General features: G+C 38.6%; 1 protein-coding gene and 1 long non-coding RNA gene across 3 annotated transcripts in view; both read left to right on the forward strand.

Annotated features, from left to right (window-relative positions):
• iqsec2b (IQ motif and Sec7 domain ArfGEF 2b) overlaps positions 1-20,149 on the forward strand; it is a 74,898-nt gene that overhangs the window by 24,705 nt on the left and 30,044 nt on the right. The window lies entirely within an intron of this gene.
• Positions 8,077-15,490, forward strand: LOC148370106 (uncharacterized). The gene is made up of 2 exons (XR_015850086.1): positions 8,077-8,279; positions 11,498-15,490. It is a non-coding gene; the product is annotated as an uncharacterized LOC148370106 (long non-coding RNA).

Genomic DNA, 20,149 nt, shown 5'->3' on the forward strand with positions numbered 1-20,149 from the left:
TATAATACATGGTTACACATATTAACGAAGAAAGACGGTGGGGGATTTTGTAAGGGTTATTGTTCTATATTCGTTATCAATTATCAATTATCCATTATCGGTCAATTCATAATTCACTACAAAGCCTCAGGCCGAGACACTTGTTCTCAGCCAAGAGGCCGAGTCAAGGTCCTAGCCACAGAGCCATGCAGCGATCAGTGCGAAGGCACCGTTCCCGGAGGTACTGCAATACCGGGCCAAGAGAGTTTTCAAAGCTTTAATAATAATAGTATAACTTTCATCCCAAACCGTGCCTTTGAAAGGTACCAACACGCTAGCAGGATCACGCTCGCAATGTTTCAAACATACCTGTGAAAAAAAGGCAAATGTGAAATTCACGGTAGATCGTCCGGCTGTGGTTGTTAAACTGAGTGGTTTTGGACAGTGTTGGCATGTGTCGCTCAGCCTATTCGCAATGATGCAGCAAGGCTTTAAGGCTAGGACCTTAGCTTGGCCTTTTGGCTGAGAGTAAGAGTCCCGGCTCCTTGGCTTTGTAGCGTATTATGAACTGACCGATAACGGATAATGGATAATTAATAAAGAAAATAGAACAATAACCCTTAAAAAATCCCCCCCCTCACGGTAGATCGTCTTGAACTTCCTTTTTATAACTATCGCCATCAAGGGCATATTCATTAGTATCGGAACGTACCTTGACTTTACAGAAAATATATGCCAAAACTTAGAGATTGCAGTATTTCTTGGCGCACATATTCAACTGGTCTTAATCTTTCCTTTTAAATTCCTGTGCCGCTGGTGGCCGTTAGAAAAATTCCATAAATTGACTGCTTCACTGAATAAGCCGCAGGGCTGAACATTTGGGAAAAAAGTAGCGGCTTATAGTCCGGAATTTACGGTAAATACGATGCTAATATATCTAAATTTCACCAACATGCCATGGTGTGCATCTTGCAATGCCTTGCTTGATACGCGCCGAAAACTTCAGTCAAATTCTTCATCGCCGGAGTAATCTTGTTTTACGCCATAAAATATTGCAGAAACGAAATGTGAATCAGGATCCTTTACGTAAGAAAAATCATCATCTTTTTAAGTGAAATGCTGTTGTGGAGTCATCAACACAGCTCACAAAATCATAGGCTGCTCTCTGCCTGGGCTGGAGGACATTGCCTGCTGGCAATACTGAAGCAGAGCCAACAACTTTATAAATTTCTCCACCCACCCTGGCAACCACGTCTTTGACCTGCTGCCCTCACGCAGGCGCTAAAGTTCTCTTAAACCCCCTGTGTAAAATTTGAGCACTAGACTGAAAAACTAGAAAAACAGTGCCACAGAGCACAGCGTGGCAGCAAGATGCCACACAAATATGGCGGCAACCTCTAGGTAGTGATTTCTTCATGTAAAAGAAATACAAATCTCTCGACCTATGATTTTATTTTTATTTTTATGAAAATTAAAATTGGTATGATAGTTCATGTATTTTTGCATAGCTTTCGAAAACAATGTATTTTACTTAATGAAAGACTTCAGTATTAATAGTAGGCACTAAATATTACACACTGTCCCTTTAAAACAAGGATTTACAGGCTCAGAGACATTTTCTTCCCCAGGGCCATTGCCAACCTAAATATATTTCTTGCCTAAGTATGGAAAAATACTTCTGATTTTGGAAATATGTTGCTGCGCTACTTTTCATGCGCTATTTTTTTGGATGTAAACATTGTTAACTACCTTGTTATCAATATCAATGAAGACAATTCTAGTTCTAAATATTCTGCTTTCAGGTGTTTGCTCTGTTTAATCGTCATCTTACTTCTGAGTAAAAATGGACTCTACCTAAAAATTTTTTTTAATGCATTGTATTAAAGGGACAGTGAGTGTTTTTTAAACACTAGAAGTAGCTGTGTAGTGTAGGGCACCCGAAAACAAGTGCTAGAAAACAAGGAAGAATACAAACGACGAGACTCAAAGTGACCAAACAACATCATTTTCTTCTCATTTTTTGGCCAAGCCTTTGGTGAGGTTTTTTTTTTGTAACCGTAGCAGCAAGATGATGGACAGTTAAGTCAGCTTGATCCAGATGAGGTTCATGTTATGTTAAATAAATGAAAATTTCTCAACCTAAACTTCTAATCTCTAAAAAGTGTGTATGGGGGTTTCGCTGTCACAAATATGCTTTCTTTTTTGTTGTTGGTGGTGGCAACTGCGACACATGCATTGCATTTGTTCAGTGGTAAAATATGCTTTCAAGTGTTTTCTGTTAGGTCCAGGAGGAAAATCCAAACAGCTCATCAACGCTGATTCATTGTGATTTTCTGGTAAAATGTATTTCTTAGAGGTTTACGGGAGTCTTTTTTAACTCTATTTCCAGTAGTTAACATGGTAATAAAGTAGTAACAGCATAGTAATAACATGATATGTTGTTATTTTAGAAATGCCGTATCAAATGGGTTCCCTATGCATTAGTAATAAAAAGTAGCTCTTAGATTGAAAAAGGTTGGAGACCCCTGGGCTACTGTCATGGTTGCCCTGGCGCCCAATTGGTCCCCGCCTTGTGGCGCCAGGTTCTGTCACGATTGCCACGGTGCCCAATTAGCCCCGTCGTGTGGCGGCAGGTTCTGTCACGGTTGCCACAGTGCCCAATTGGCCCCGCCCATGGACACCAGCTACGACTCGTTGACAAATTGCTCCCTAAGAGTACTTAAACACTGTCCTTTGAGTCTTTTGTTGTCGAAGCGTCTGCGAAACTCCTGCTCGACTCTGTTGTGATATGCCAAGTCCTGTGAATTTTTCGGCCCAATCTGTTTGATTTTGACCACTTCCTCGTTCCGATCAATCTACTTCCGCGACCCACGATCTTCGGATCGAGTGCGCACTCATTCCTCTTCTCCCCAATAAACTGTGAGTAACTTTACGCGATTGGGTTCTCTTTCCTGTTTCCTGTTCTGGTACGTGACAGCTACAGTAAATGGCATAGTACGTAAGTCAGTACCAGTTTTTTGAGATTTTTGCTTTCTAATTTAGACACTGAACTAACCTATCTTAATGACAGAGCAGTTTGAAAAGTAAGAGTGGGATCTCATTCTCAATCTCTTGGATATTTTGCCGGTAAACATTTTGCCAAGTCTCTTTAGAGTTCATTTATATCATATCCCCATGCAATCGTGTTTCGTCTCCTTGGCACTGAAGAATTACATCACAAGCGCTCATTAAAGCAAACTCAACCAGGCTCCTCTGGCTCTGGGAAAATCTAAGCAAATATGTTGTACAGTATCTTCTGGTAAAATCCAAATGTGTGTTCAAGCGCAGCACTGGCTTACGTAACGGAATTTTCGTCAACGGCAATATTGAGCGCATCCAGCAATTCAGCTGCAGCGCGGATCAAATCTTGCGACTTGTCGTTTGCAGTCTCCTCATCTTTGTGTGATCTGTTGTGTTCAGCATCGCATCAATAACATCCATCACGTTTGGATGAGGATTTCATCATGGCTGCATTCTTATTAAATTATGTTTGCAATGACTGTAAAAACTGATTGGAGTGTGACAATTCGGTGTGAATGAAGCGGAAGATGATGTACAGCATTGCTATGAGGTTTAGTGCATCATTTGGAGGAGAGGACCCCTCAATAAAATGGCCGGGGTAGTGTTTACCGAGGTCGAGAAGCATTCGACACATGGTGCACTGCTCACGTTGGATAAAATTAATACTGGTTCAATGGATGAGGTTTTGCTTTCTCTGTTTGTGTGGTTGACTTTCCAATTAGTATGGTGCGTTCTGTAGCATAAAGTAATCATTACTTAAGTGCAGTGAGATTCGTCTCTGGTGAGGCGATGTTCGATTTACAAAAAAATAAACCTATTAGTCATCCTTTGATTGGCAGAGCAAGAAAGCAATTTATAAACTGGCATAGAAAAAAAGTCAAGTCATGTTTATTTGTATAGCCTTTAATCACATGGAGTCTCAAAGGGCTGCACAGACCACAGATTATTGCAAACCACAGACTATTATTTCACCATCCCCTGATCTAAAACCTACACGAGGGCAAGGAAAAACTCAAAACCTCAGCATGAGGAAAATGAAGAAACCTTGAGAAGAGACTGCACATGAGGTAATCCCCCTTCCAGGATGACCTGGCTGAAAAGGATGTTGCGATAACAAATAATATACAGATATTGTCAGCATGAAAAATAGGTCATTCATAAGCTCTAGAATAGAAGTGTGTTTTACGCCTAGATTCAAACAGTTCCACTGAGGTTACAGATCGAAGGGGCAGAGGAAAAAACGTTTTATTGTTTTACATTAACTTAAAAATTAAGTCTCTTTGCTGCTCTTTTGGAATAAAAGTATCAATAAATAGGCAATCATCCATTATGAAAACAAGTTAATGCAACCAGAAAATAAAAGAAAAAAGAAGAAGAAATAAAAGACGAAAAAAGGACAGTTTTATAGGTCCCATTAATCAGTATATTACCAAAAATAGTGTAATATCATGCACAAAATGAATATTCTTTTAAATCTATTGTTCTACAAAAATATAATAGAATTTCTTTTTTCACTCTCCAGTGAACTTTTTAACTCATTTAAATTTCATCATACTTCAAAGTCAGGTAACTGGAATCCCCGCACGACACAACAAAATGTCGATTGCCCCCAAAAATATTTTCATTGCAACAACAAATAAACTACGAAATACACCACTAAACTAAAGAGATTTAAAAAAAAGCTAATCATGAAACATATACTTGTGAAATGAAGGCTAAAAAAGCAAGAATGCAAACTTCTCAGACTGTTAGTGACCTAAACACACTATTTTACTTGTCATTTCTGGTCCAGCCTTTTTGCGCTTCTTGGGTACCCCTAGCAGCAATATGGAAGACAATTATGTCAGCTCCCATTAGGTGAGGCTCATATTATGTAAAATAAATGCTTATTTCTTTACGTTTATATAAAAGTATAAATGTATCTTTGCTTATCATTTGCAACAATTGTGTTTTTAAATTAACTTTTTTACTCGAGGGGGTACTCTACAATACACATTGTATATTTAAGGATACATGAGAGAGATCATAAGGAACCTGTCCAATTTTATCCCGGTTTTTAAAAGGTATTGTTCAGGGCTTGTCTCTAGTAACTACACGTCGATCATTGTAGATGGCAGTCTTACATGAAATTTGATCGAAAATAAGTATAGCTTAGGACTTCCTTCGAAAGGTTACACACAAGTGACCTGTTACACAAATGCCTTCGGTCTTTGCTTTGTGAAATAACAGCGTGTCTTTGACAGCATCTGGCCACAGCATTTTCACCTTCATTATGTCCCCCTCACATTCAGACTATGCAAAAGGAAAATTGTTTTATTCAGTACAGTGGACAATAACATCATGTCATATGGTGGGCACTTTACATTTTTCTTTGGTCTCTGTTATCACTTTGCGGCTGCTCGTTAATTAATTCTTTTATGTGCATGTATAGCAAGATTCTGTGAACGGATTTATAGTTGTATGTCTTACTCCACAAAAATTGTGAGCCAGGAGGAAAGGGTACGTTTAAGAAAACTGACTGTACTGTTTGAAATGATGATAAAAGCAATACATCCTGTGTATGGCATTCAGAACTGCATGTTCAAATCTAAGCGAAAATAATGAGCTATTTATAGCAAATTGTGATCTTTGTACTAATGCCCAGGGTCAAATAAGCAGCCAGTTCACTTTCAAGTCAAGTCAAGCCAAGTCATGTTTATTTGTATGGGCCTAAATCACCCGTGTTATTGAAGAAAAAGTAAGAAAACTAACAAGTGACGTTAGCACATTTTCCTGACTTTTAAAGCTACACACATGAAAGTTATAACTGATCAAGTAGGTGTAACCACTTATCAATTATTCGACAACTGTTTTCATAATAAATTAAATCCTTTACTGCAAAATCCGCAGAATTTAAGCTTCTCTGAAGTAAAATATTGATGATTTGTATTGTTCTCCATGATAGGAAGCCAATTCGCAGGTCAACAACAAATTTGTTGTTTGCATTTTTCAGCTAATTGAAGATGTATATGCTCTGCTGAAGTTTGCCATTTTTGTTCACATATACGCATGTAACAACATGCAGTTTACGTTTACTTACCTTCATGTCCCCCATTAAGTTAACAATAGTCAATGTTTTGATCAGCTCATCGATGTTTATTGTTGGACAAACTTTTTTTTCTTGAAAAACCTTACTAATGATGATGTAGGACAGGGATCGGCAAACCAAAAAGTTAAAAGAGCCCTCATAAACAACTTAAAAGCAAACATGTCTGGAGCTGCAAATAAATCAAAATGTCAGAACCTGATCAGACGTGAGACCCAGACGCGTAACGTTTTCCCACAAGCTTCATTTTACGGCAATGGGGCAGTCATGCGCGTGAACACAAACGCCAGTGATTCGGCGATCGCTGGGCGGGAGAAGTGAGAGAGAGAAGTCACGTGCGGGAAAACAGGAAGCCAGTGGCAGACGAGATCGAAACCGGACAGGACAGACGGGATTGATACCAGATACAGGATACACGAGCAGATACCGGACAGGACGGAACAGACAAGATCGATACCTGATACACACAAGCAAGATACGGGACAGTGCGGGACTGACGGGATCAATACCGGATACTGGAACAAGATACGGGACGGGACAGACGGGATCAATACCGGATACTGGATACAACAGCAAGATACCGGACAGGATTGGACAAACGGGATTGATACAAGGTCGGACAAATGGAATCAATACTGGATGCACGCGCAAGATACCGGACAGGTAAGGATAGGCCGAATCGATACGCGAGCAAGATACCGGACAGGACAGGACAGACGGGATCAATACCGGATACTGGAACAAGATACGGGACGGGACAGACGGGATCAATACCGGATACTGGATACAACAGCAAGATACCGGACAGGATTGGACAAACGGGATTGATACAAGGTCGGACAAACGAAATCAATACTGGATGCACGCGCAAGATACCGGACAGGTAAGTATAGGCGAAATCGATACGCGAGCAAGATACCGGACAGGACGGGACAGACGGGATCTATGCCAGATACTGGAGACTGGAGCTAAATACCAGACAGGACGAGACAGGCGGGATCGATACCGGATACTAGAGACTGGAGCAAGATACCGGACAGTCAAAATAGACATCTTGAAAGTGCAGAGGTTCTTTGACGGAGTGACCAGGAGTGAATGAGAGCACTGAGTTTAAATAGGAGGGAAGCCAATCAGGCAACGAGCAGCAGCTGGCGCCAAACGGGCGGGCCCAAGTGAGGGCAATGGGCAACCGTGACACAAAAGCCTTATAGAAACATCTTTTTGAACTAAAACAAAAAGGGGATTCATCTATATTTCATTTATAATATTCTATATTTACTTAAAAATACATATAGAACGTGTGTCCACAAACACCCTAAAAATTTATATATTTAGTTACAGTACACAGATCTTTTTCTGTTTTCAAACATTTCTGAATAAGTTTCTAGGACCCACTAGGATAGCACATTAGAGCCATATGCGACTTTTGAGCCACAGGTGGCTGACCCCTGATGTAGGGCAATGTGTAATGACAAAAATAAGCAGAAAAAAAATAGAGACAAAAATTGTTTAACTGTCTGATGGAGGAAAACGGATGATGTTTCCTGTGCAAAAAATACAATGAATTAGTTGTAGAAATTAAGACAACCTTCAAAAAATTTTTGCTCGACAACAGTAATTTGATTTTACCTGCGAAATAATGATCATTACATTTTTGTAATTTTCTGTACAGCTATAAACCATGTTAATCCACTATCCTGCACTGATCATTACTTAGCAAGAACTTATAAATGGGTGCACATATTTGATCTGTTTTCAATGAGATTTCGTGTGGATTTCGTGCAGCTTTTTCTTTCAGTTTTTGTTACACTTATGACCATTTTCAATGTGCCATCCATATCGAGCATGCTGCTTTCCGCTCTGTCCGCTTCTCTCACTTCTTCATGTCGGTGGCTGCTCGGCTGCTGATCTTTTTGTGTGTCTCTGCTTTTTGCGTGTATGTGTGCGCTCCATCCATGCTCACCGCCGTCAGCGTGCGACCGGGGTCTCTCTCGAAGGCCCAGCCCGCCTCGGCCCCTGGCACTCCCACTGCGGGGGCAGCGGGCCTCTGCACTCTATCCGGCCTCTTCCCAGGCAGTCTGAGCATTCACAGCTTCGTCAGCCTCCATCAGTTTTGCTGCCCCTCGGCCGATCCCAACTCCTTTGCGCAGCACAGGTGAGGAGGTACTGATGTTGGCATAGCATCATTTATAGACGGTGCTTTCTAGACTTGGGGAATTTTCACATTCTGAACTGTCCATTTATCCAGAACTCTTAAAGCATTTAAGTCAAAAACTAGACCAATTCAATACAATTTGACCCATTTTTCTGGGTTGTTTTACGAAGAAGAAAAACAACATCATTTAGATTGCTCCAAACCAAATGACCCGGGCTATTTACTATAAAATGAACCACTCTTGATTATTTTTACCGTATTTTCTGGACTATAAGGTGCACCTAAAAAAAGAACCATTTGGCCAGAAATTTGAAAGTACACCTTTACACCTTTTGCGCGGTGTATAGAGTGGATAAGATTATACGCATACAGTAAGGTTCGACCAATATGGGTTTTTTAGGGCCGGCACAGATACCGATTATTAGTATTAAGAGGAGGCGGATAACCAATATTTGGAGACGATATTCATTTGCTGTAAAAAAAAAAAAACAAGGAATATTTGTTATAAATTCAAATAAAAGTTGAATGGCTCTCGGAAACATTTTAGAGTAAATAAATTAGAATTTCAACACAACTAAAATGACTAATCTTACACTTAAACCAAAAACTAAGAGCGCAGGAAACAAAATTAGGCTTAGCATCAACTCGTATGAAGGTAGGGTACATAAAAATGTATATAGCTCCCAGATTATTATTTTTTCAATAAATAAATATTAAGGTCAATACAACCAACACGACGTAAATTAACTTAAAACAAAAAAGTGCATCAAACTTTCAACAGAGATTGTGGATTCAAAAGTGTATTAACTCACACACACAGGCCTGATTGACGAACGCATGTTATGATAAGAGCTAATATGTCAGTCACTACCTGAATGTACTTCCCTTAAACAAATTAACTACACGTTTTAATAACACACACACACACATAATTTTCTACCACAGACTTTTTAAAATCCTAATATTTTCAGCAGTGTTGACTCACAGTCATGTCGGGATTCAGGAGTTAGCGAATCAGCCTTTATTCACTCCGCTCTAATGTTATTCTTCCTGCTTCAGCGCCTCCAGTTGATTAACCAATCAAAAGGCGCACAGGTGGGCTTGGCTGTATCTGAGCCTAGATGATTTTCATGTTGATGTAAAATTGCATATACAAATGCGCATCAAAATCCCAAATAATGATGCACATAATTGTTTCATCCAATATTTAACCAACTTTTAACATGCAGTAATAACTGCTATCTGTTACCACATAAAGTCTTACCATGTTTTGGCAATGATCATTCGGGGGGGTTTTTAAGGGTTATTGATCTATCTTCGTTATTCATTATCCATTATCCGTTATCGGTCAGTTCATAAACAACTAAATTTTGCTGACCCAAATTGTTAGCTGATATACAACAGGAATCAAACTTGTGTATTTGTCTCATTATCACACTATTTTTACTTACAGTGCCAGGAACACTGATTTGCATAGTGCATTCTGATAGGTTAAACAGTCTCTCCAGATCTTACGTTAAGGAATGGAGGAAACAAAAAGTCTTTCAACAAAATACTACACAAACTCTTTGACGTGTGCATACATATCAAGTAGATTATTGATAGTTGAAGAGGTGGAGAGACTGTTTAACCTGTCAGAAAGCACTATGCAAATCAGGTTTGACCAAAGATAGTGTAGTGCTGAGATAACCTCTAATGCCTTTTCATTTGTTATCTGTTCCACTGGTGGTCTACTGGTAATGTGTCCATGCTCTCGCCATTCCACTCCTTTGAATGCAATTTGAATAATTGGCTTACATTATTGTATTTATATTTATCTGTACATGCAGTAGCTTCTACAAAAGTATCAATTTCATGTACTTAATTGACTGGAGTATGTCATATATGATAAATATATGATGAAAGAGTAGTTTTGGCGATGCGTGTTTATAATCTGTTGCGCCTCATAGTGCGATAAATATGTTATTTACAACACGATGACTCACTTTTTGCAGAATTCTCTTGAACAGAAAAAAAACAAAGCATTCTTCTATTTTGTGGGGGTATTTCACAGGATGTTGGGTCAACTCCAAGTTTTGGATTGGTCCATTTTTGACCACAACCTGTTTTGTTTAACTCAACATTTTTTTAGAGTAAGTGTTTGCAATTTACTTACATTGCTCCATTGATAACAAATCAAAGAATAAGAATAATAATAAGTTAAAAAAATAAATGAGATGAACAAAACTCAAAGTTGATTTGGGATGGTCACTGCTAAGTGTTGGGTTCTGCCAGTTTCATCTTTCAAAATCTGAACAATGGTGTAACTATCAGAACAACAAATAAGGAATGATTGGTCATGAGATAAATGAGACTCCATTGTCAAGGTTGTACTATTTTACACTTTCCAGTACATACGGTTCATCTTATCAACAAGTCACCACTACATGATCCTGGTTTACTGCCTTCCTAATGGTGTATCATCAACACTACAATAGAACCTCCGATGTCACACATATGAAAAGGCCTGCAGGCCACATCTATGTTACAAGAAGGTTTTCTACAGCCCCTTGCATAGAAGTTTCATGCTACAGTAAAGGGATCACTGTATACATCTCAAGTCAATATTTGTTATAAGAAAATATTACTTTATTCATCTGATCATAATGGAATATATTTATTAGGTTTTCAGTAGGATCAATGAGGTTCACAAGACTATTTTGGTTGTTTAAAATGTTTTCAAAGAATATTCCATTGTCAAACATTTGTCTTGTTGCCTTTTTTTAAAATTTTGCCTTCTGTCCATTTGACTGTCCAACATAATCTGAATTCATCTTTCTTATTCTTCATATTTTGTAATGTTTTTCCCACAGGAAATCATGGCAATTGATTGATTTATTTATATGCTCTGCAAAAAGTACATTCAATGATAAATGTTGATAGTCACTGCTTAGCCATTGTGTGTACAGAAACGTTTTCAGAAATTTTCTATTGAGAAATTCTAATCTTTTGGTGCCCTTTACAGAGAAAAGTCTAGGGGTATATCAGGGATTGAGGTTGGAGACTCCACTGTCCTGTGGATGTTTTCATCTTATTTGTAAATCTGACAGATGTTGCCTTGTGGTTTGCATTTTAAGCTCTGTGAGTTCCTGACGCTCGTCCCTGCTCTCTTCTTCCCTGTTCTCTCTCTCTGCCCACCACTGTCCTTTTTTTGTCTGACTCGTCCCCCCAACCCTCAGAACAGAGGGGGAGGACGAGGGTGCCCACCAGTTCTGCTGCTCAGCTTCAAGCTGCAGCAGCCCCTCATCTCGCTGAATCCATCCCATGCGGCACTGAACGGGCGTCCATCATCGTAGGCCAGCATCTCATGGAAAGCGTGTCATCCTTTGCTCACTCTTTGTTGACTCTGTACACACCTTTGGTGCATAATGCTCGCCTTAGGAGTGTGCCTGTCAGGGTTATCGTCATCTATTTTCCATCATAAGTTCTGCCGTTCTTCACAAACCGTAATGACACAGTAATTTTCCCTTGATGAGTTTATAGCAGGGGTCTCAAACTCAATTGAGTTGGGGGCCGCTGAAGCTAGGATCCAGGTGAGGTTGGGCCATATGGGGTTTTCCGCAGAAACAGTGCTGAGAAAAACATTCCAATGTTTTAAATTTCTCCACTGGATGTCGCTGTCATGTGTAGTGCAACTAAAATGAGTTCCAATTTGTACCCAGCCTTTCTCAAAGAAAGACAAAAAGAAGGGAAAAGGTTTTTTTTTAATGGAATTAAAAATAGAGAAGAAGAAAAATGAAAAGGAAGAAAACAGAAAACGGGAATGAAAATAAAAATAGGGGAAAATTAATCAAAAAAAGGAAAAGGGAGAAAAGGGAAGATTAATAAAAAAAGAAAAGAAAATAATTTAAGAGAAAAAACAACAAAAAATGCAATTTTCTTTTTTTCTTTTCTTTATTTTTGTTATTTCAGGAACACAATAAGCCAAGATAATAAACAACAAGCTTGGCAATTTGTCCTAAGCAATTTCCTTTGCAAGTGTCCAATGGTAAAAGCAGAACTATCTTCTTTATAGCAAGCAAGCATTTTACAGACACAATTTTAAGAAAAAACATTAAATGATGTACCCATCGCCCCTTCCTAGGAAAACAGAAAATGTTCTTGTCTTAATTCATCTTCTGCTTTGTCTGTGACACGACATACGTATGTGGGAAAGGAAAATACAAAAGAACAATAAAAAAGCAGAGAATTGGATTGAGTGATAAAATGTATTAAATTAACCACGTACTGACATGCTGGGTTAGCCACTGTTCGGTGTTTTACAACAGAGTAAAGGACTAAATAACAAAACAGGTCTGCTAAATAGAGGTGTTAAATGCAGGACCTTAGAATAACACGACCAAAGTAATTGCATAGAAACTGAAATCAAAATCACAAGGACCTTAGTACAATTGACCCTGCGAGCCGAACGGAACCCCACTACAGACCATTCACCTTTCTCACACACTCAACCTTGGCTGTGAGAATTTTACTGCACTGGTCAATGAGCGAAAAGATTTAGAAATCCTCTTTTTTTTATGCAATCAGGATTTAATCTTCCCTGGCCATTGTTGTACACTAGTGCACTGTAGCAACTGCCCACACACTGCACTCATGTTGTTTTTATTAAATTAATTCAGCTGCCTTACAGTGCTGCTTTTCATTTTTTGTGCTAAAAATAAGAAGGTGGAAAATTACATGTTTTCTAGCTCCAGACACAGAGGTTTTCACGCTCTTTGTCCGAATGGGGACACAAGTGCTTTCTTGTGGGATCGGGCTATTTTGTCGGAAAATCACAGTGTTGATTAAAAATAAATTTAATGCACTTAAGATCACCAACAATGTCTTCTGAAAAAATGGATTGGCAAACCTTTTGAGTGGTAGGCCGCATTGGATTTAAAATGCAGGCAGATTGACCAGGCCAAGGGGGAAAAAATGTTTTAGTGATTTGATTTTTCCGTATCTGCCGAAACAGATTCTAGATCACGATACCGCGGCATTACATGAGTGAAAACAAAGGGACAATTAGAACAAAAGTGGCACCTAAACAAAACTGTTTTTATAAGCAGTATTTTATTCACCTTTCTGTGTATTGTCATTATATTTTCACCATTTGGTGGCCCAGATTAATCTGCCTAATGTGGCCTGTGGGCCGTAGATTGCCCACCCCTGACCCAGATGATCTCTCAATTAGTTCAACAGAGCACAATAGATTGCTAATAAAAAGAAAAATGACACAAGGAAAAAGTGCAATCGAAGAGATTATTATTCAAAATATGATTTAGGTCAAAATATAAACATAATAAGATATAGTGGTACCTGTTTATACAAGCACTGCTAAACACAAGAATTTCGGTAAACAAGTTTCATTTGGAACAAAAATATTGCTCCCTATTTGAAGGGAAATCTGGTTCATGGGCAGTCCCAGAGGCTACCACTAGAAACTGCTCAAGACCTCTCACCACTCACGACTGCTTAGAGCCAGGATCCGTTTGCCCTGTTTGCGCATGCAAACTACTATAGTTTGAAAAAAAAAAAAACGGTGCTGTAATTTTCTAGATATGTACGTCCAGTTAAAGTTACAGTAACTTTAAGTGCTTATGTATCAACAGTCTCTCCACCTGTCAACCTCCACCAATTGCTTTCCGTATTAATTATCATAAATTCTCCTTATTAAGCGAGAATAAACCTTACTAAGACCACTTGGCAACTACCCATAGCAAGACACATTAGGTATGCAAAAGTATTAGCGATCTACTATGACGTTGTCATTCACTACCAGTGACTGAGACAATCTGGATCAAAGCTGAAACAGGAAAGATAACATACATCTTTTTTTTCCTGTATAAAAATTGCTATAAGGCGTACACAATTTGAAATGACCAAAAACTTTAAAATACGGGGGGAAAGGAATAAGTTGACAGGTACGTGATCTACGCGCCTCGTTCTTGATTAAGCTCGTTTGAAGAGGTATCACTGTACAGTTTAAGAACGTTTTATATTCGCAAAGAGAATTATAATTGTCTTTGTGTCAGGAGGACCAGAACAGAGCAGGAGACCCCAGAGCATTCGTTACAAGTCTTTTATTTGGGGAAGCGTACAGGGTTAGCGGGAGACGCGATGACCGTCGAACGTCAGCAGCAACACCGTGAAGACAACTTCGGAACACGTAGCCAATCGTAGCGTGGGACGGAAGCAGGTCGAGTTTACCGGGACTGGAGAGAAGATCGTAGCGTGGGACGGAAGCAGGTCGAGTTTATCGGGACTGGAGAGAAGATCGTAGCGTGGGACGGAAGCAGGTCGGATCGGAGGCAGGCAGGCAGAATCAGGTAAACAAGAAGGCACAGGTAATCGGGAGAGTCATACGGGGTACAGAAGTATCCTCAGACGAAGAGGTCTCCGCGTAGCGTGCTTAAAAAGGGAACATAAACCAATCAGGGAGCGCATTAAAGCGCGTCAGATGATTACCCCAGGTGGCTCCATTTAGGTAATCATGACACTTTGTTGTCACTGATAACAACATAATGACCGTACGCATCGTGACGGTGTGTCACATACAGTTGTCACACAATATCCAACTAGGGAAAAATAATAAGGTGTTTGTCCAAATCACCAAACGGGATGAGGACATTACATCACAGGGTTTTTCGTAAACGATGGCTTCAGGGAACATGTATGCACCATTGTGACAGCACAATGTGAAAGACTGGATGATCTGAAATGTGTTGCCAACATCTAATAGCAAGGTCAGTCTTTAATGAAATATGAGCTGAAGATGCATCACCAGTAAAATTACCGTACGCAAAGGGTCAACGCTCAAGTTGAAAATCTGTGAAAGTTTTGGATTTGCATGTCAACCTGCCATACGGTAAGGTCAAGAATCTTAACAATGTGTCCTTGTGTGCTATATTTTTTTTTTCGTTTTTTTTTTTTTTATAAAAACGATCTTTTCCATTGCGTCTCCAAGTGTCAGAAGGTATCACCATCGTCAGCGGCTCCACTCATTTGACTCGTTTCAGGATGTGCTCGGTTGTCACTTTTGGTTAGCGAGTCATCGGTGCTGCTGTAGTTCCCAAAAACTCTCATTAACTGTTTGTTGAACATGATGTTGCTCGGTTTCTGTGTCTATATTCTCTTTCTTTAAATTTTTAGTATTGTCTATTTCCCACAAAATAAATGAGTGTGCTCCACAATGGCGTTTTGCTTCTTTGTCTTTGTGCTAACTTGAAAGTGGACTGACTTTCTTTTTTTTAACTTTTTATTTCTCACACCAATTTTGACAGAGGTTTGATTCCACCATCTTACGTCAACACAAAATATATACACTTGACACACTCATAAATAACAGAAGGAACAACAAAGAAGAAAAAATACTATTAATAGAAAAGAAGAATAAATGTTCATACAATACATCCATACAAAAAGAAATATATATATATAAAAAATAATAAATAAAAATATACACCCCCCAAAAAAAAACAAAAAAAAAAAAACATAATAAATAGGGGGGAGGTGTTTAGACATCAATTAAAATTTGTGTGATAGGCTTCCATCTTTTCTCGAATTGGTCAAGTTTCAGTTGAAGTCTTGCAGTGATTTTTTCCATAATGTACATTTGCTTTAATTTGTCTCTCCATTGTTTTATGTCAGGAGGTTGTGGTTTCAGCCAGGACACTGTGATCATTTTCTTTGCTACCAGAAGCATAACCTTTAGTATATATTTCTGTTGACCAGATAGTAATTCTTCTGGCAAAATTCCTATTACGTAAGCCTTTGGGTCCAACCGCAACTCCCAGCCAGTAATTAATTTTATTTCTCTCTGGATACTTCTCCAAAAATTTAATATTACAGGGCAATTCCAGAAAATATGCGTAAAGTCTCCGACCCCCTCACAGTTACGCCAACATAGATTTGAGGTATTTTTATATTTTGAAGTGATAGAGGGTGTATAGAAGAATCGCATTTTTACTTTCCATTCAAACTCCCTCCATGTCCGGCTGTTGGTTATTTTGTGTCCCTCTTTCAATGTTTTTTCCCATTCGTTGTCTTTTATCGCTACATTAGTTTCTTGTTCCCATTTTTCCTTAACTGCCATGTCCCCATTACTGAGATCCATTCTCAGGGCTTTATATAGTTTTGATATAACCCCCTTTATTGATTGTCCTTTTGTATATGATATTAATAATTCCTCTACCTTAGTTGGCTCCTTACATATTTTCCCCCATTCCTCGTGTTTCTGGAGGTAATGCCTTAGTTGCAAATATTTGTAAAAATCATTTCTGGGTAGGTCAAATTCTTGTTGGAGTTGTTCGAATGATTTCATTGCCTGTGCTTCCAATACTTGGGTAATCAACATCAGTCCTTTTTGGGCCCATTTTTGAAACCCTACCCCAGGTTTAAAATAAATGAGTGTGCTCCACAATGGCGTTTTGCTTCTTTGTCTTTGTGCTAACTTGAAAGTGGACTGACTATCTAATCGCAGCCTGACTAGGTGCTGGACTTCAGTCTTAAATTGTTGGTTTATTTGTGTTTTATCATTTATTTTGCTCTGGCATGAATGTGGACACCTGCAAAATTTCCGTCTAAAAAATACCAATCCGGTGAACCTGAATGCAAAACATGCATTCACCTATTAGCTGTTGTTTTGCCCATCATCATTCTTAAATGTTTTGAGAAGTGGGTAAGTTCTCCATAGATGAGGTTCAGCAGGTGGTTAGGAGTAAATGTCCCAGAGTCTCAGAAAAAAATAGTTATTGTCCTTTGGAATTGTTTAAAGATATTTGCTTGGTTCCAGATTCGGTGTAAAAATATCCCACAAAGGTACACACAAGATTTATGGAATAAAAGATGTATTAAAGAATAGGATGTTAAGAAAAATGTATAGGAAAACTTTAACAAACGCTTAGCACGCAGGGAGAAGGCGAGAATGTTTGAATTATCCGACTGCAAAGAAAAGGTAGTGAGTGGCGTAATACTTTCCCTCCAAAACTTGAAGTCGCATTGCCCACTTCCGGTGAGACAACAAACACAGAAATAAGATTCGGCCTTGTGTAAAATATTTAACTCTTTCAAAATTGTTGATTTGAATCTTGAAATTAAGATATTGACAAACTGAAAAGGTTTTACGACCGTGAGATATGTTACAGGTATAAATTCAGAAAAACTGTCAAATCAACATTGGGAGGTAAGGTTGCTGTGTATCACATGGAAAGGATCCTCTGGTCCATACGACGTGGCCTGCCAAGCTAGCGTTTTCTGGATTTGACCGCATAATGTTGGCATCGCAGCAGCTGCCCGCCCCTGATTTCTTCTTCATCGGACAGTCCTGGTTTGGCTTATTGGTAAGCGCAGGGTTCATACCGTACCGGTCCTTGAAATGTTTGAATTTTAATGGTATGTTTTCAGGGAAGGCAAAGTGCTTACATTTTGAGTGATGTGCTTGTAAATGCCCAAAAGTGTTGCCATATTTCTCTACAAGTCTGTTTAAAAATGATGCTGACACGGCTCTCTGGTGGCTTCGCTTTGTCATTGCATTTATTTTTGCTTTGTGAAAATAGGGGAGCTGCTATTAGTTTAGATGGAATTGTCCTTTAACTGGAGGTCGACCAAATATCGGGCGGGCTGATAATTGGCATCGATTTTTGTGAATTTGACAGATATCGGTATTGCGATATTATTAAGCCGATATAAAGCACAACACCAGGCAACAACTGAGCCAGACTAACCACCCAGAGTGTCGTATCACTCTCCCTTTCCACCAACAACCATATACAAACATCTTTCAGTCACTAAACATATTATTTCAGTCATTTAAATAGGTAATAAAGGATAAAATGATACCTAAATAATCGACTTTGTGTTCTTAAAAACAAGCGGTTTTATTTTCAAGAAGATAAGAATTCAGTATCATAAAGATCAGTATGATATTTTGAATATATTGTGAATTTCCCTGCGGGGATGAATAAAGTATCTATCTATCTATCTATCTATCTATCTATCTATCTATCTATCTATCTATCTATCTATCTATCTATCTATCCATCCATCTATCTATCTATCTATCTATCTATCAATTGATCATTTTTATAATAGTGAATGGTTAATCCATTAAAATGTAATGATGTCGTGAACTGATGAAGAAAAAATACAGAATTATCAGAATACATCTTAACGCGCTGCTAGGTATCAAATGGACTGAACCATTTCAAGGCAGTGGAGGGTTTCAGATACTGCGTCATTCTAATTTTTGTTTTGTTTTCCTTTTCTTTTAAATTTATCTAGCATTTTTATCATGTTTTGGCTTGTCCTGTCCTATTTTAAGGCAAAGAGATTTTTCAAAATGCTTTAATATTTGGAGGTGTTTAGGTTGAATTTGGGGCTGCTTGACCACCCAAAAAACACCCGCTTGTGCCAATGTTCACGACCACGACTGGTAGTACACAGGAAGGCTTTATATAAAGTACTATATTAGCCAAGTGCTATAATAGCCTCATCAATAATGTAATAGTATAGCATTTTTATTTTATGTAGTTGTTCACTGCTGTAACCAAGGCAAAATTTCGACATAGACCCTGGTTTTTATGGATTTCCACATGTGAACCACCACACTTATTAGTCATGTGAAAGTGAAAGATTATTTGTGTTGACATTCTAACTTATTACCTGTAAATGTTTTTAATACCCTATTAATGCTTTTTGGAATTTATAACATATTCTTAGTTACTTTTTGCGTTATTAAAAATTTCTAACAGTAATTTTTTAGGTTTTAGAGGAAGTGTCCATTGGCTGCAAATATCAGTTATCGGCCTCCACCTAACACTAAAAATCAGTATCGGTCCTGAAAAACCTGTATTAGTCGATCCTTACCTTTAACCCCCTATGGTTTGAGTACAGGTGGATGCTACACCAAAACAGGGCACTATGAAATGTGCATTAATTACGTTTCAACTATGGACATTTATTATGAGCTGTGCAATGAATCAACATAGGGGTTAATTGTAATGGGAAGAACTTCCTGCGACTGAAAATGTGAACTACATGCTCCTGTAGTTTTTCTCAACACCTATATTGAGACAGATTTGTTTCAAAACATTTACCGGTACACTCGTACTGTTCAGCTCCAAAAATATATCGGCGATTTACTCAAGATCTAAAAATTATACGTCTTGATAGATATACGTGCAAGTTTAAATATTGCATATGTAAATTGCAGATATAGTTGTTCCTCTGCAAAATACACTATTCAGGCCAGATTTATCTTTTTAATGGTACTTGAGAAATTGGACGTCGAAGTCCTTAAAAAGTGCTGGAATTTGGCCATGTAAAAGGTGTACGAACCCTGTAAGCATAATAACAGGATGAGGGTTTATCCTTTGCTGCCACTGTAACCATGTCAAAGTATCCTTGAGTAAGATACAAAATTCTGAATTGCTCTTCAACTGCGCTCTTAAATGTTAAGTGCTTGGACAGCCTTGTTAGGTGGAAAAGAGCTATATAAATTAAATGTCATTAAGTACCATGTAATCTAATTCCAGTTAAAGCTCCTCGTAACATTCTTGTTAGATATAGCAACTGTAACTAAGGGGGATCCAAGCACAAGAAAATGAGCGCAGCTATCCATCCATCCATTTTCTTCCGCTAATCAGGTCGGGCGGGAAGAATCACTGCGCACAGATCTGAATCAGCACTGCTCTCTTTGGTCAGAACATACTTAGAGTACTTGATTGAAAAGGTTTTGCGTTTGCACATTCTTCAAACTTAGTTTGACTCACCACACCCACAATTGTGCTCACTCACTCATGTAGAAGATTATTTTATGTTCAGTAAGTTGGTGCAAAGAGGGTGGAGGCATG

The sequence above is a fragment of the Urocampus carinirostris genome, chromosome 3 (genome assembly GCF_059441175.1).
Source record: "Urocampus carinirostris isolate Australia breed hairy pipefish chromosome 3, RoL_Ucar_1.0, whole genome shotgun sequence".
NCBI lineage: Eukaryota > Metazoa > Chordata > Actinopteri > Syngnathiformes > Syngnathidae > Urocampus > Urocampus carinirostris.